The sequence below is a fragment of the Aquarana catesbeiana genome, linkage group LG13, assembly GCF_042186555.1.
Source record: "Aquarana catesbeiana isolate 2022-GZ linkage group LG13, ASM4218655v1, whole genome shotgun sequence".
In the NCBI taxonomy this organism is placed as follows: domain Eukaryota; kingdom Metazoa; phylum Chordata; class Amphibia; order Anura; family Ranidae; genus Aquarana; species Aquarana catesbeiana.
This window is the reverse complement of record NC_133336.1, coordinates 84,259,588-84,272,721: the sequence shown is the minus strand read 5'-3', so window position 1 is coordinate 84,272,721 and position 13,134 is coordinate 84,259,588. Positions and strand designations below refer to the sequence as shown.

General features: G+C 41.2%; 1 protein-coding gene across 1 annotated transcript in view; it reads right to left on the bottom strand.

Annotated features, from left to right (window-relative positions):
- Positions 1 to 13,134, bottom strand: part of SYNJ2BP (synaptojanin 2 binding protein) — a 48,668-nt gene that overhangs the window by 28,363 nt on the left and 7,171 nt on the right. The window lies entirely within an intron of this gene.

The following is a 13,134-nucleotide window of genomic DNA, read 5'->3' as shown; positions in this document are numbered from 1 at the left end:
TCAGGCACTGATGTTGGATGAGAAGGCTTGGCTCAGTCTTTCAAGTAAAAATACACACCTGAACCCGTGAACAAAACCGCACCGGACTCCGATTAAAAAAATCACACTGAAACCACAGCCAGACATATGTGAAGCGAGCGTTTAAAACTACAGAATAACCAAGGACATGGTGTCAGTCCTGCCTACCTGATGGCTGATGGATTACCAAGAACACAGACCTCATCTCCATAACCCCTCTCGTTGTGTATAGGCAGAGAGCACACACATTTTTTTAGCTCAAAGGATTTCTGGCAAAATCATCAGGTATTTTATGTACTTATTGAACAGATACAACCAAAAACATTCAAAAACATGGTATACTGAGTAGACAAAAAGGGAGCAAATAAGAAGTTCATTGTTGGGGTTTACATATATTTTAAAACTGTTATGACAAGGGTAACATTGAACCCAACCAGAGTCAATATTAATGATAACAGTAGAAATCATGAACTCAACAAAAAGAAATACAAGTTTAACCGCTTGCCGACCGCCGCACGAATATTTACATCGGCAGAATGGCACGGACAGGCAAATGGGTGTACAGAAACACCCCTTTAAATTTGCTGCCGTGTGGTCCCGTGCACGCCGCCGCCGGCGCGCGACCCTACCGCGAGTGTGATTGCGGGTCCCGCAGATGGTCTCACAGAGAGGAAGAACGGGGAAATGCTGATTTAAACAAGCATTTCCCCATTCTACCTAACGACACTGATCACCGCTCCCTGTGATCTGGAGCGGTGATCAGTGTCGTGTCACATGTAGCCCATCCCCCTTACAGTTAGAATCACTCCCTAGGACACACAATTCCTGCAACAACCCCTTCCTGGTTAACCCCTTCACTGCCAGTCACATTTACACAGTAATCAATGCATTTTTAATCGCACTGATCATTGTATAAATGTGAATGGTCCCAAAATAGCGCCAAAAGTGTCCGATCTGTCCGCCATAATGTCGCAGTCACAATAAAAATTGCAGATCGCCGACATTACTAGTAAAAAAAATATATATATATATATATACATATATATATATTAATAAAAATGCCATAAAACTATCCCCTATTTTGTAGACGCTATAACTTTTGCACAAACCAATTGATAAACGCTTATTGTGATTTTTTTTTACCAAAAATATGTTGAATACGTATCGGCCTAAACTGAGGAAAAAAAAAAAATTTTTATAATATTTTTTGGGGATATTTATTATAGCCAAAAGTAAAAAATAATGCTTTTTTTTATCAAAATCGTCACTTTTTTGTTTATAGCGCAAAAAATAAAAACCACAGTGGTGATCAAATACCACCAAAAGAAAGCTCTATTTGTGGGGAAAAAAGGACGTCAATTTTGTTTTGGAGCCACGCCGCACGACCACGCAATTGTCAGTTAAAACGACGCAGTGCCGAATCGCAAAAAGTCTTTGGCCAGCCAAATGGTCCGGGGCTTAAGTGGTTAAAGTGCATATGTACTGAAACTTCGATGTCCAAAAAAGGTGTTTTCTGCATTTTACCGATAAAGTAAAAAGTGTCGATAATGGCACTGAAAACACACACGATTTTACTGTGCTTATGATGTGTTTTTCAAAGGTCATGTGACTCAGAAACCACATCAAAAACGCACATCAAAGTGCGTTAATGCGTTCTTGTTGCGTTTTCAGTGCGTTTTTTTTTAACTGACCAAAAATGCAGCAAGATTGTTAACACCACAACTGAAGCACAACAGACCAGTGTGAAGACATACACAGAAATTAAAAGGATGCATTTTTCTTGAGCTTTTCTTGTACTAAAGGTGCTGATAATGGCAGACAATAAATTCATATTCATTTAAATTCATAATATTAACCACTTGCCGACCAGCCGCCATTATACTGTGGCTGTACGTCGGTCTCTTTAAGAGGGATAGCAGGCGCATGCACCCGCTGCACATCGGGGGTGCCGATGCTCGTTACCGGCGGTCTCGATGACCGCCGGCCATGAGTGATCGCGGGCACGAGAGGCAGAATAGGGACGTGTGTGTGTGTGTAAACGCACACATCCCAGTTCTGTGAGGAGAGCGAGATCGTGAGTTCCTACGAGCTGGGAACCATGGTCTCTCATCTCCCCTTCCCCGCCGGTGACATTTACACAGTAATCAATGCATTTTTATAGCACTGATCGCTGTATAAATGCCAATGGTCCCAAAATGTGTAAAAAAAAAAAAGTGTCCGATATGTTCGCCATAATTTCGCAGTCTCGAAAAAATAAATAAATAAATAATCGCAGATGGCCGCCATTACTAGTATAAAAAAAAAAATAATAATAAAAATGCCATAAATCTATCCCCTATTTTGTAGACGCTATAGCTTTTGCACAAACCAATAAACGCTTTTCACGATTTTTATTACCAAAAATATGTGGAAGAATACATATCGGCCAAAACTGAGGAGAAAATTAGCTTTTTTTTTAAAAAAAAAAAAAAAATGGGGCTATTTATTACAGCAAAAACTAAAAAATATTGTGTTTTTTTCTAAATTGCCGCTCTTTTTTGTTTATAGCGCAAAAAATAAAAAACGCAGATATGATCAAATACCACCAAAGGAAAGCTCTATTTGTGGGAAAAAAAAGGACGTCAATTTTGTTTGGGTACAACATCGCACGACCACGAGATGAGACTTGCATATTTCCCAAGATAAATATGCAGGCTGACATTGGTGAACAATCATTTAGGCAAATGCTTGTTGCCTTAAGCCCTGTACACACGGGTCGAATGTTGGGAGACATCGGCCAGTTCAATAAAAAATGCCCGACATTCGGCCCGTGGGTATTTCGGTCTGACCGATAGAAGGGGACGGTTGGGCCGGCTTATGTCGGGCGAAAACGTTGGAAAACCAGCACCCGACCGGCTCCCGATCGGCGTGGGAGGGGCCGTCCTCCTGTCAGAACACAACAGCTTAGTGGAGGAGATCGCTGTACTAACTTCCGATGCTTAGTATAGCAGCTCTGACTGGAGCGGTCGTTTTTCTACATTCAACCCACTGGGTAGTGTGTACCAGGCAATGCTGTCATGTTGAACATCTTGCCTAAAGGAGATCTATGGACACAGCATACTCTCATTTTAGATTGAACATCAACATTGCAATAATACAAGTAGTTCTTTTTTGACAATCCAGCATCAACTTCCTTGAAAGAAAATCTCCTTTCATGTTCTGAGTGCTGCCTGTCTGCTGGCCATCTCTTTCCACAACTTCCTGGATTTCCAGCTTCTCCTCAATTTCTAAGGACTACATGTCCCATGGTACACAGCAGTGCCTACCCACAGGGCATAGTGAATACATGTCGCAATTCAAGAAAGTAAATGTTGGTGGGGGGGTGTGTTTCTTCACAGAGTTTACAACCTTCAAGAATGCTCAGGGTAACCACTTGAGCTCTAGAAGATTTTACCCCCCTAAATGACCAGGCCATTTTTTTTTTTGCTATTCGGCACTACACTACGTTATCTGTAATAGTGCGGTCATACAACGCTGTACCCAAACGAAATTTGTATCTTTTTCACACAAGTATAGCTTTCTTCTGGTGGTATTTGACCAATACTGTTTTTTTTTTTTTTTGCTTTATAAAAGAAAAAAAGGCATAACAAAAACATTTTTAAAAAATCTATTTCTTCATAAATTTTGGACAAAATGTATTCTGCTACGTTTTTGATAAAAAAAAAAAAAAAAAAATTAATATAAGTTTTTATTGATTTGTTTTGCGTGAAAGTCATAGTGCCTATAAACTGCGGTCGATATACTGGAATTTTTATACTGCTTATGGCAGTCATCAGCATTTAATAACAAGACTGCGATAATGCGGCGGTCAATCTGACACTAACATTAATACAGTGATACAAATACAGGCAAAAATAGAAGGTCGTACACCTAGTGCATTACCAAAAATATTTAATCAAAAATTGAGATAAATAAAAATAAATACTCACAAGATGGCAAATAGACATAAGCCATAAAAACACAGTGCTGAAGAGGATGGACATAAATGTGTCATATACACAACACGGGGTGTATAGCTGACGTGTTTCAGGGTGCACCCCCTCCCTCAGCGCCAAGCTACCTAGCTTAGTATTTTTTAATGTATCTTATGTATTAGCGACTTATAGCAGGACTGCGATATTGCGGCAAACAACCGGACACTAACTGACACTTTACGGGAACCAGTGACCACAATACTGTGATCAGTGCTAAAAATATGCACTGCCACTGTACTAATGACACTGGCTGGAAAGGAGTTAACATCAGGAGCAAAGGATTAAACGTGTGCCAAGCCGGTGTTTGTGTTTACTATGTGTGCTGCTTTTACTAAGGGGAAAAAGATGGATTTAAGTCCATGCTTTGCAGGAAGAGAGAATCCGTCCCTCCCCCCTGTCAGAACGAAACTCTGCCTTGTTTAGATAGGCAGAGCTCTGTTCTGAGTCTCTGCCCAATGATCTGCAGGTGGCGGTGGACATAAAGTGCCCAGTACCCGCAGATCGGATTCAGCTGTAAATAATCACAACAGAAGCAGCGCTCGCCCCCTGCTGGTGGAAGTGCACAATCAGATATATACATGTGATCCTGCACACAGCTGCTGCCTTATAGCAGTAAAAGTGCTATAGGGCGGTCAACAAATGGTTAATAGGAGCAGGCTGGACATTGAAACACAAGGTGGAAATTAATTTTGTCAGCAGATACGGCTTTAAATACTTTAAGTCACTGACCCAAATCAAGTATGCAAACAATTGTTTTCAGGTCAGTAAATCAAAGTACTAAAGGCAAGTGGGTCAGCAGAACAGACAGGCTACTACAGAAGGTCGGCAGCTGTTTTCTATTTTAGAGAGGGTTCAAGAAAAGAGCTGGAAGGAGCTGACCCTGGAAAAAAATACACTAACTTCCAAACATGTAATGCTGTTAAAAGGGAAAAGGGAATGGGGGCAGTTAGACTGTAGGGGGGGGTTTACACGACTCGGGGGAGTGAAGGTCCGCTGTAACAATACGCTGGTAAGTGAGGCATTGCTAGGTTTGCTATTTTCTAGTTTATAGTTGTGTTTAACTCGTGTTATTACAGGCAGTCCCTGGGTTACAAACATCCGACTTACAAACGGAGGGAGACAACAGGAAGTGAGAGGAAATCTACCCCTAGGAAGAGAAATTCTCTCCTGTAAGGGTTCTCATGGGAAATGGTGTCGCCACTGAAAGTTTATAACCAATCCTTGTTTCCGCAACCAACCAAAATGTTATGGGGTATTAACCCTTCTCTATGCTATCCGAAAAGCTTAAAAATCATTTTTTTTTGGCTGGCGCTACACATAAATATAGGGCTGCAACTAACGATTATTTTCATAATCAATTAGTTGGCCGATTATCGTTTCGATTAATCGGTTAATAACCTTAAAATAAAAGTGTGGTGTATAATTTAGTTAATATGTAAAGTTTTTAAAAAAAGGCAATTTATTCTTAAATATATCTATAAAGTGGTAAATGTAAATAACCAACTATATGGTTGGGGAGCAAAATATCTTATCCACTCTGAGAATAACAGACAGAAGAGATATGCTGTATATACTATTAGAGGAGATCTACTGTATATACTATTAGAGGAGATCTACTGTACATACGATTAGAGGAGATCTACTGTACATACGATTAGAGGAGATCTACTGTACATACGATTAGAGGAGATCTACTGTACATACGATTAGAGGAGATCTACTGTACATACGATTAGAGGAGATCTACTGTACATACGATTAGAGGAGATCTACTGTACATACGATTAGAGGAGATCTACTGTACATACGATTAGAGGAGATCTACTGTACATACGATTAGAGGAGATCTACTGTACATACGATTAGAGGAGATCTACTGTACATACGATTAGAGGAGATCTACTGTACATACGATTAGAGGAGATCTACTGTACATACGATTAGAGGAGATCTACTGTACATACGATTAGAGGAGATCTACTGTACATACGATTAGAGGAGATCTACTGTACATACGATTAGAGGAGATCTACTGTACATACGATTAGAGGAGATCTACTGTACATACGATTAGAGGAGATCTACTGTACATACGATTAGAGGAGATCTACTGTACATACGATTAGAGGAGATCTACTGTACATACGATTAGAGGAGATCTACTGTACATACGATTAGAGGAGATCTACTGTACATACGATTAGAGGAGATCTACTGTACATACGATTAGAGGAGATCTACTGTACATACGATTAGAGGAGATCTACTGTACATACGATTAGAGGAGATCTACTGCACATACGATTAGAGGAGATCTACTGCACATACGATTAGAGGAGATCTACTGCACATACGATTAGAGGAGATCTACTGCACATACGATTAGAGGAGATCTACTGCACATACGATTAGAGGAGATCTACTGTACATACGATTAGAGGAGATCTACTGTACATACGATTAGAGGAGATCTACTGTACATACGATTAGAGGAGATCTACTGTACATACGATTAGAGGAGATCTACTGTACATACGATTAGAGGAGATCTACTGTACATACGATTAGAGGAGATCTACTGTATATACGATTAGAGGAGATATACTGTATATACGATTAGAGGAGATATACTGTACATACGATTAGAGGAGATATACTGTACATACTATTAGAAGAGATATACTGTACATACTATTAGAAGAGATATACTGTACATACTATTAGAAGAGATATACTGTATATACTATTAAAGGGTGAATCTGGTAAATATCAGATTCAGAGATCACATTTTTTTATTTAAAAAACAAACAATGTTTTCTTTAAAAAAAAAAAAAAAAAAAAGTCATTTTAAGAATGTTCGTTTGATTTTCTAATCGTTAGTGGGGTCAAATCAACCCCAACCATGTAAATGAACTGTAGTGCGTTTCTGCAAAAAGCACCAAAAAAACACATAGGTGTGAACCAGGTCTAAGACGTTTAGTAACATAATTGGGTTAAAAAAAAATAAAAATAGCCGTTTATAGTACAAAAAAAAAAAAGCAGATAATCACTCCTGTAAGGGGCTCATTTTTTTACTGTAGAACTGTGAAAGTTATATATACAGTAGCAATTTGTTCTTTTTGTACTATAAAGGGCTCATTTTAGTTTTTTTTAACCCCATTATGTTACTGGCCGATTAATCGATTATGAAAATCGTAATCGATTAATTTCATAATCGATTAGTTGTCGATTAATCGATTAGTTGTTTCAGCCCTACTTAAATAATGTACCTGTTCCGACTTACAAACAGATTCAACTTAAAGCGGAGTTTCCACCCAAAAATTGAACTTTCAACTTTCGGAAAGGGGGGAGGAGATACCTGTCTAATACAGGTATTTTGCTCCCACTTCCGGGCATAGATACCCGAGCCACCCGCGGGTATCTATGCCACTTCCCCCACCGCTGTCTTCTGGGAGACACACAGGTCCAAGAAGACAGGAGGGACCAGTGGGATAGCGCAGCGCTAGTCGTGCAAGGCTTCAATTCCCTTACCGAAGATGGCGGCGGCAGCACCCAAAGCCGATCTCTCCCTCGGCTCTCGGGTGCTGCCGCCATCTCCGCTTTAAGAACAAACCTACAAACCCATCTTGTTTGTAACCCGGAGACCGCGTGTATATGGCGCCTCATGTGCCACCTTAAACCCAAATGCTCCATCTCTATTCTACACAAGGCCACAGTTACTGTAAGCCATTATCTTATTACCAAGTACATTTAGTATGTGTGGAGTCAATGATGTGGCTTTCTGGAGCTCGGCAGACACCATTAGACCTCCTGCCAGCAGAACGTCTCTACATGGAATCAATGACGCCTAGAGGAGAGTTTTATTCCAACTTTCACTAAGTGCATTCTCCCTCCTATCCCAGAGATCAGGTGACTGGTGCCCAGCAGGTGGATACCATATGAAACATCACTCCGACCTTTTGTTCTCAATGATTCTGGGCATTTTTTTTTTTTTTTTTTTAATAAAAAGTTCAGTGAAACTGTAAATGTATCAGCCAACAATATGCTGAAAAAAGAACAGCAGCCAAGAAAAAATGGAAAACAATAATAGGAAGTGCCAAAATCTAGGCAAAATGCACCAAGACATAGGTAGTGTGTAAGACCCAGCCACTAGTCCTCTTCAAATTAAAGTAAAACTATAGGTAAATCTTAGTTTTTTTCCATTTTGGATAGAGCAAGGGAGGGTTATAACCGCTGTCTTTTTTTTTGCCATCTGTGTCGCATTGCGGACATTTTTCTTCACTTCCTGTCCCATAGCCAAACAGGAAGTGAGAGGAAATCCATACAGATTAAGGGAATTCTTTGGGGCCCCCAAGATTTCCCTTCTATTACTTTTCTGGAGACAACTCAAAATTTGGGATTTTCTTTTACTTTCACTTTTAATGATAAATGGTACACAGGACAAATAGAGAGGGTGAATCTCTTTAAAGCAGAACTATAGGCAAAACTTTTTTTTTCATTTTGAATAGAGTAAGGGAGGATTTATAACCCCTGTAAAGTTTTTTCTTTGCCATCTTTGTCCCATTGAGGAGATTTACCTTCACTTCCTGTCACATAGCCAAACAGGAAGTGAGGAAATACCTACAAATTAAGGGAATCTCTTGGGGGACCCCCCTCCCCAGGTCACCAGAACTAGTTTTCCCATTGGAAGATTTTCCCTTCTATTACTTTTTTGGGGACAACGCAAAATGTTCTTTTACTTTCACTTTCAATTTCAATGATACCAGGACAAATAGAGAGGGTGAATCTAGTTATTGTTGTCAAAAAAATGAGTTCAGACGCCGATGTTTGTGACGTTTCAGGCGCCAAACGCGGTAACTCGCATTTAGCCACGTTTTGTATACAGGCGTTTTTCATTTTTGGCTATTTTGAAAAAAAAAAAAAAAAAAAATTTTTTATTTTCAAACGATTCTAAACGCAAACGCGGCTAAACGCAGCAAAATGGACGTTTTAAATGTGGATTACTATCTGTCAAGTTAAATCGTTCAGGAGAGGTTGTAAAAATGTCCCGTGTACATGAAGACTAAGGAGAGAAGGAGAGGTTTGGGAGCTCACAGAGGGCATTACAAGGAAGCAGAAAAACACAGTAAGAAACTATTTATGAAAAATAAAATATAGGGCCATTAAGGCCCCTTTCACACTGGAGCGGTTTTCAGGCAGTATTGCGCTAAAAATACCGCCTGAAAACCGCCCCTAAACAGCCTCCGCTGTTTGTTCAGTGTGAAAGCCCGAGGGCTTTCACACTGAAGCGGTGCGCTCGCAGGAGGGTAAAAAAAGTCCTGCGAGCCGCTTCTTTGGAGCGGGTAAGGAGCGATGTATTCACCGCTCCTGCCCATTGAAATCAATGGGACAGCGCGGCTATACCGCGGTAATACCGCGGCTATAGCCGCGCTGTACGAGCGGATTTAACCCTTTTTCGGCTGCCAGCGGGGGTTAAAACCTAACCGCTAGTGGCCGAATACCGCTGCAAGAACGACGGTACAGCAGCGCTAAAAATAGCGCTGTTGTACCGCCAACGCCCCCACCGCCCCAGTGTGAAAGGGGCCTTAGTGTTAGATGAGCATAGATAATTTTTGCAGAATAGAGATTATTTAACCACTTAAGCCCCAGACCATTTGGCTGGCCAAAGACCAGAGCACTTTTTGCATTTCGGCACTGTGTCGCTTTAACAGACAATTGCGCGCCCGTGCGATATTGCTCCCAAACAAAATTGACGTCCTTTTTTTCCCACAAATAGAGCTTTCTTTTGGTGGTATTTTATCACCTCTGCGGGGTTTTTTTGCGCTATAAACAAAAATAGAGCGACAATTGAAAAAAACTTATTTTTTACTTTTTGCTATAATAAATATCCCCCAAAAATATATAAAAAAAATTTTTTTTTCCTCAGTTTAGGCCGATACGTATTCTTCTACATATTTTTGGTAAAAAAAAAAAAAAAAATCGCAATAAGCGTTTATTGATTGGTTTGAGCAAAAGTTATAACGTCTACAAAATAGGGGTTAGTTTTATAGCATTTTTATTAATAATTTTTTTTTTTACTAGTAATGGTGGCGATTTTTATCATGACTGCGACATTATGGCGGACACATGGGACAATTTTGACACATTTTTTGGACCACTGTCATTTTTACAGCGATCAGTGCTATAAAATTGCACTGATTACTGTAAAAATGACACTGGCAGTGAAGGGGCTAACCACTAGCTGGCTAGGAAGGGGTTAAGTGTGTCCTAGGGAGTGATTCTGTTAGGGGGCGTGGCTATGAGTGACACGTCACTGATCATCGCTCCAGATCACAGGGATCTAGGATCAGTGACAGTGTCACTAGGCAGAATGGGGAGATGCTTGTTTACATTAGCATGTTTACATTAGCATCTCCCCGTTCTTCAGCTCCATGCGATCGCGGGTATCCCCACGGACATAGTCTGCAGGATCCGCGATCCTACTCACAGAGCGTGCAGCAAGGGCGCGCATGCGACCACACGGCAGCAAATTTAAAGGGACATACAGGTACGCCCATTTGCGCAGCCGTACCATTCTGCCGACGTGTACATGCGGCGGTCGGCAAGTGGTCAACCCCTTGGCGCGGACAGTACACATATGCGGCCTCATTGGACTGGGCTTTTTTTCTGCTTCATATATGTGTATGTGTCTTTGTGCTGGGAGCACACCCGCACAGCGCACTCCCAGCATAGAGCAGGGCTTTCAATTTTTGGGGGTGGGGGGCAGACAGCCCTCGGTCCTGAGCCCCCATCAAGTTCTCTGGGGGGCCTGTGTGTACATGGACACAGGGGGAGATTTACTAAAACTCGTGCACTCAAAATCTGGTGCAGCTATGTATGGTAGCCAATCAGCTTATAACTTCAGCTTGTTCAGTTAAGCTTTAACAATAAAACATGGACGCTGATTGGTTACTATGCAGAGCGGCACCAGATTTTGCACTCTCCAGTTTTAGTAAATGACCCCTATAGGCTTTTATGGAATTTGGAAGCTTTGGCAAAAAAACGCCAAGAGCGCCTAAACTCAAGTTTAGGAGCTGCCAGTGTAGGCTAGTGTACATGAAGCCTTATGCCTTGTACACACGGTCGGATTTTCAGACGGAAAATGTGTGATAGGACCTTGTTCGGAAATTCCGAGCGTGTGTGGGCTCCATCACACATTTTCCATCAGAATTTCCGACACACAAAGTTTGAGAGCTTGCTCTAAAATTTTCCGACAACAAAATTCCGATCATGTGTACACAAATCCGACGCACAAAGTGCCACGCATGCTCAGAATAAATTAAGGAGATGAAAGCTATTGGCTACTGCCCCGTTTATAGTCCCGACGTACGTGTTTTACATCACTGCGTTCAGAACGATCAGATTTTCCGACAACTTTGTGTGACCGTGTGTATGCAAGACAAGTTTGAGCCTACATCCGTCCGAAAAAATCCGATGGATTTTGTTGTCGGAATGTCCGATCAATGTCTGACCGTGTGTACAGGGCATTAGTGTGCCTTCACTTTTTACAAAGCAGCCGACTTCCTTTTAATTTTTTTTTTTAAACCACGTGCCACCCATATAACTTACTTATATGGTGGCAAGGAGGCCCTGCTGCACCGGATTACGCACCTAGTACATGATAGGATGCTCTGATCTGCGGAGACCGCGGGCTGGATGTCCACCGGCACCCTCCGATCATCCAGCACAGAGGCAGAACGGCGGTCTGCTGATGTAAACAAGGCAGATCACTGTTCTGTCAGTAGGGAAGGCATGGATCGGGTGTTCCTGCAAAGCAGGGACATGGATCTATGCCTTCCCCTAGTAAAAGCAGTTCCCACAGTTAGGGCTGGGGAAAAAATCGATTTAAATCTTGAATCGAGTTGAGAGGTCAAATCGATTCAAAATTTAAGCAAATCGAATTTTTTAGATTTTTTTTTTCACCGCACCGGTTCTGAGGAGCTGCGGGCAGGAGTTTTTAGGCGAGGCCGTGGCTCCGGCCTAGTCCAATGCACTAGTCTAATACGGCTACAATCACATCAAGTATGATGGAAGCCCCTCCAGCCAGGAAAGTTTATTCTGAAAGCAACTCCTGCTGAACGATTGATTTCTTCCCTGCCCAAGCGGCAGAATTTCGGTGTATGGGCAGCCTAAGGCTGGCCATACACCTATAGATTATCTGCAGATTTTCTAAGGTTAGATGGAAAAAGTGGGAGATTCCTCCATCCACACAGTTTAGCAAACATGGAGAGATCCGTTGCACATTTTCTATCTAACCATAGAAAATCTGCAGATAATCTATAGGTGTATGGCCAGCTTAAGTGATGACAATCAGGGTTGTCCAATACGAAAAATATTTTTAGAACAGTTTTATAAAGAAGGCTTGCCAATCTGCCTTTTAAAAAAACAAATTATGCTACTTCAATACAAACCAGGAATTAAAAGTAAATGGTTTTAGATTCATTGTACATAAAGTTTCAAAAAACAAGATGCTAGAAAAAGAAAATGATTGATGCTTATAGACAAAGGTCACTCCTGGAGAGATGACTGTAAAGTAGTCCTATACTAAGGCTCGCTATAAATGAGACGTTTTAGAAAAGGACTCAAAGAAAATGACTTGATTCCCCCATCCACACACGACGTGGATGGAGTATTCCCTCACGCTGCACTATTGTATTCTGACAGTGGGGAGACTTCCCTGCCATCAGAATACACTGATCAGCACCACCAGCTATAGCCAGCAGCATTGATCGAGCAAAAAATTTCCATAGGACTATTGGTACACAAGTCAATCAATAGATGAACTTGTGTACTGCAAGTCTGCCTATAAATGGATCAAAATTCAAGCTGATTCCTGCAGAACCGGACAAATTTCAATCCATGTATGACTGGCTTAAAGTGATTCTAAAGCCTTAAAGTGTTACTAAACCCACAACAGTAAAATCAGTCTGTATATGCAGTAAAGGATTCTTGTTATACTCACTGTGGAACCTAAGGGGTTAATCCTCTGCATTGTGTGAAAAGGCTGTTTGATCCTGTATGCACAGATCCTCCCCTTCTTGCATTGCCCCCAAAACATGTCCGG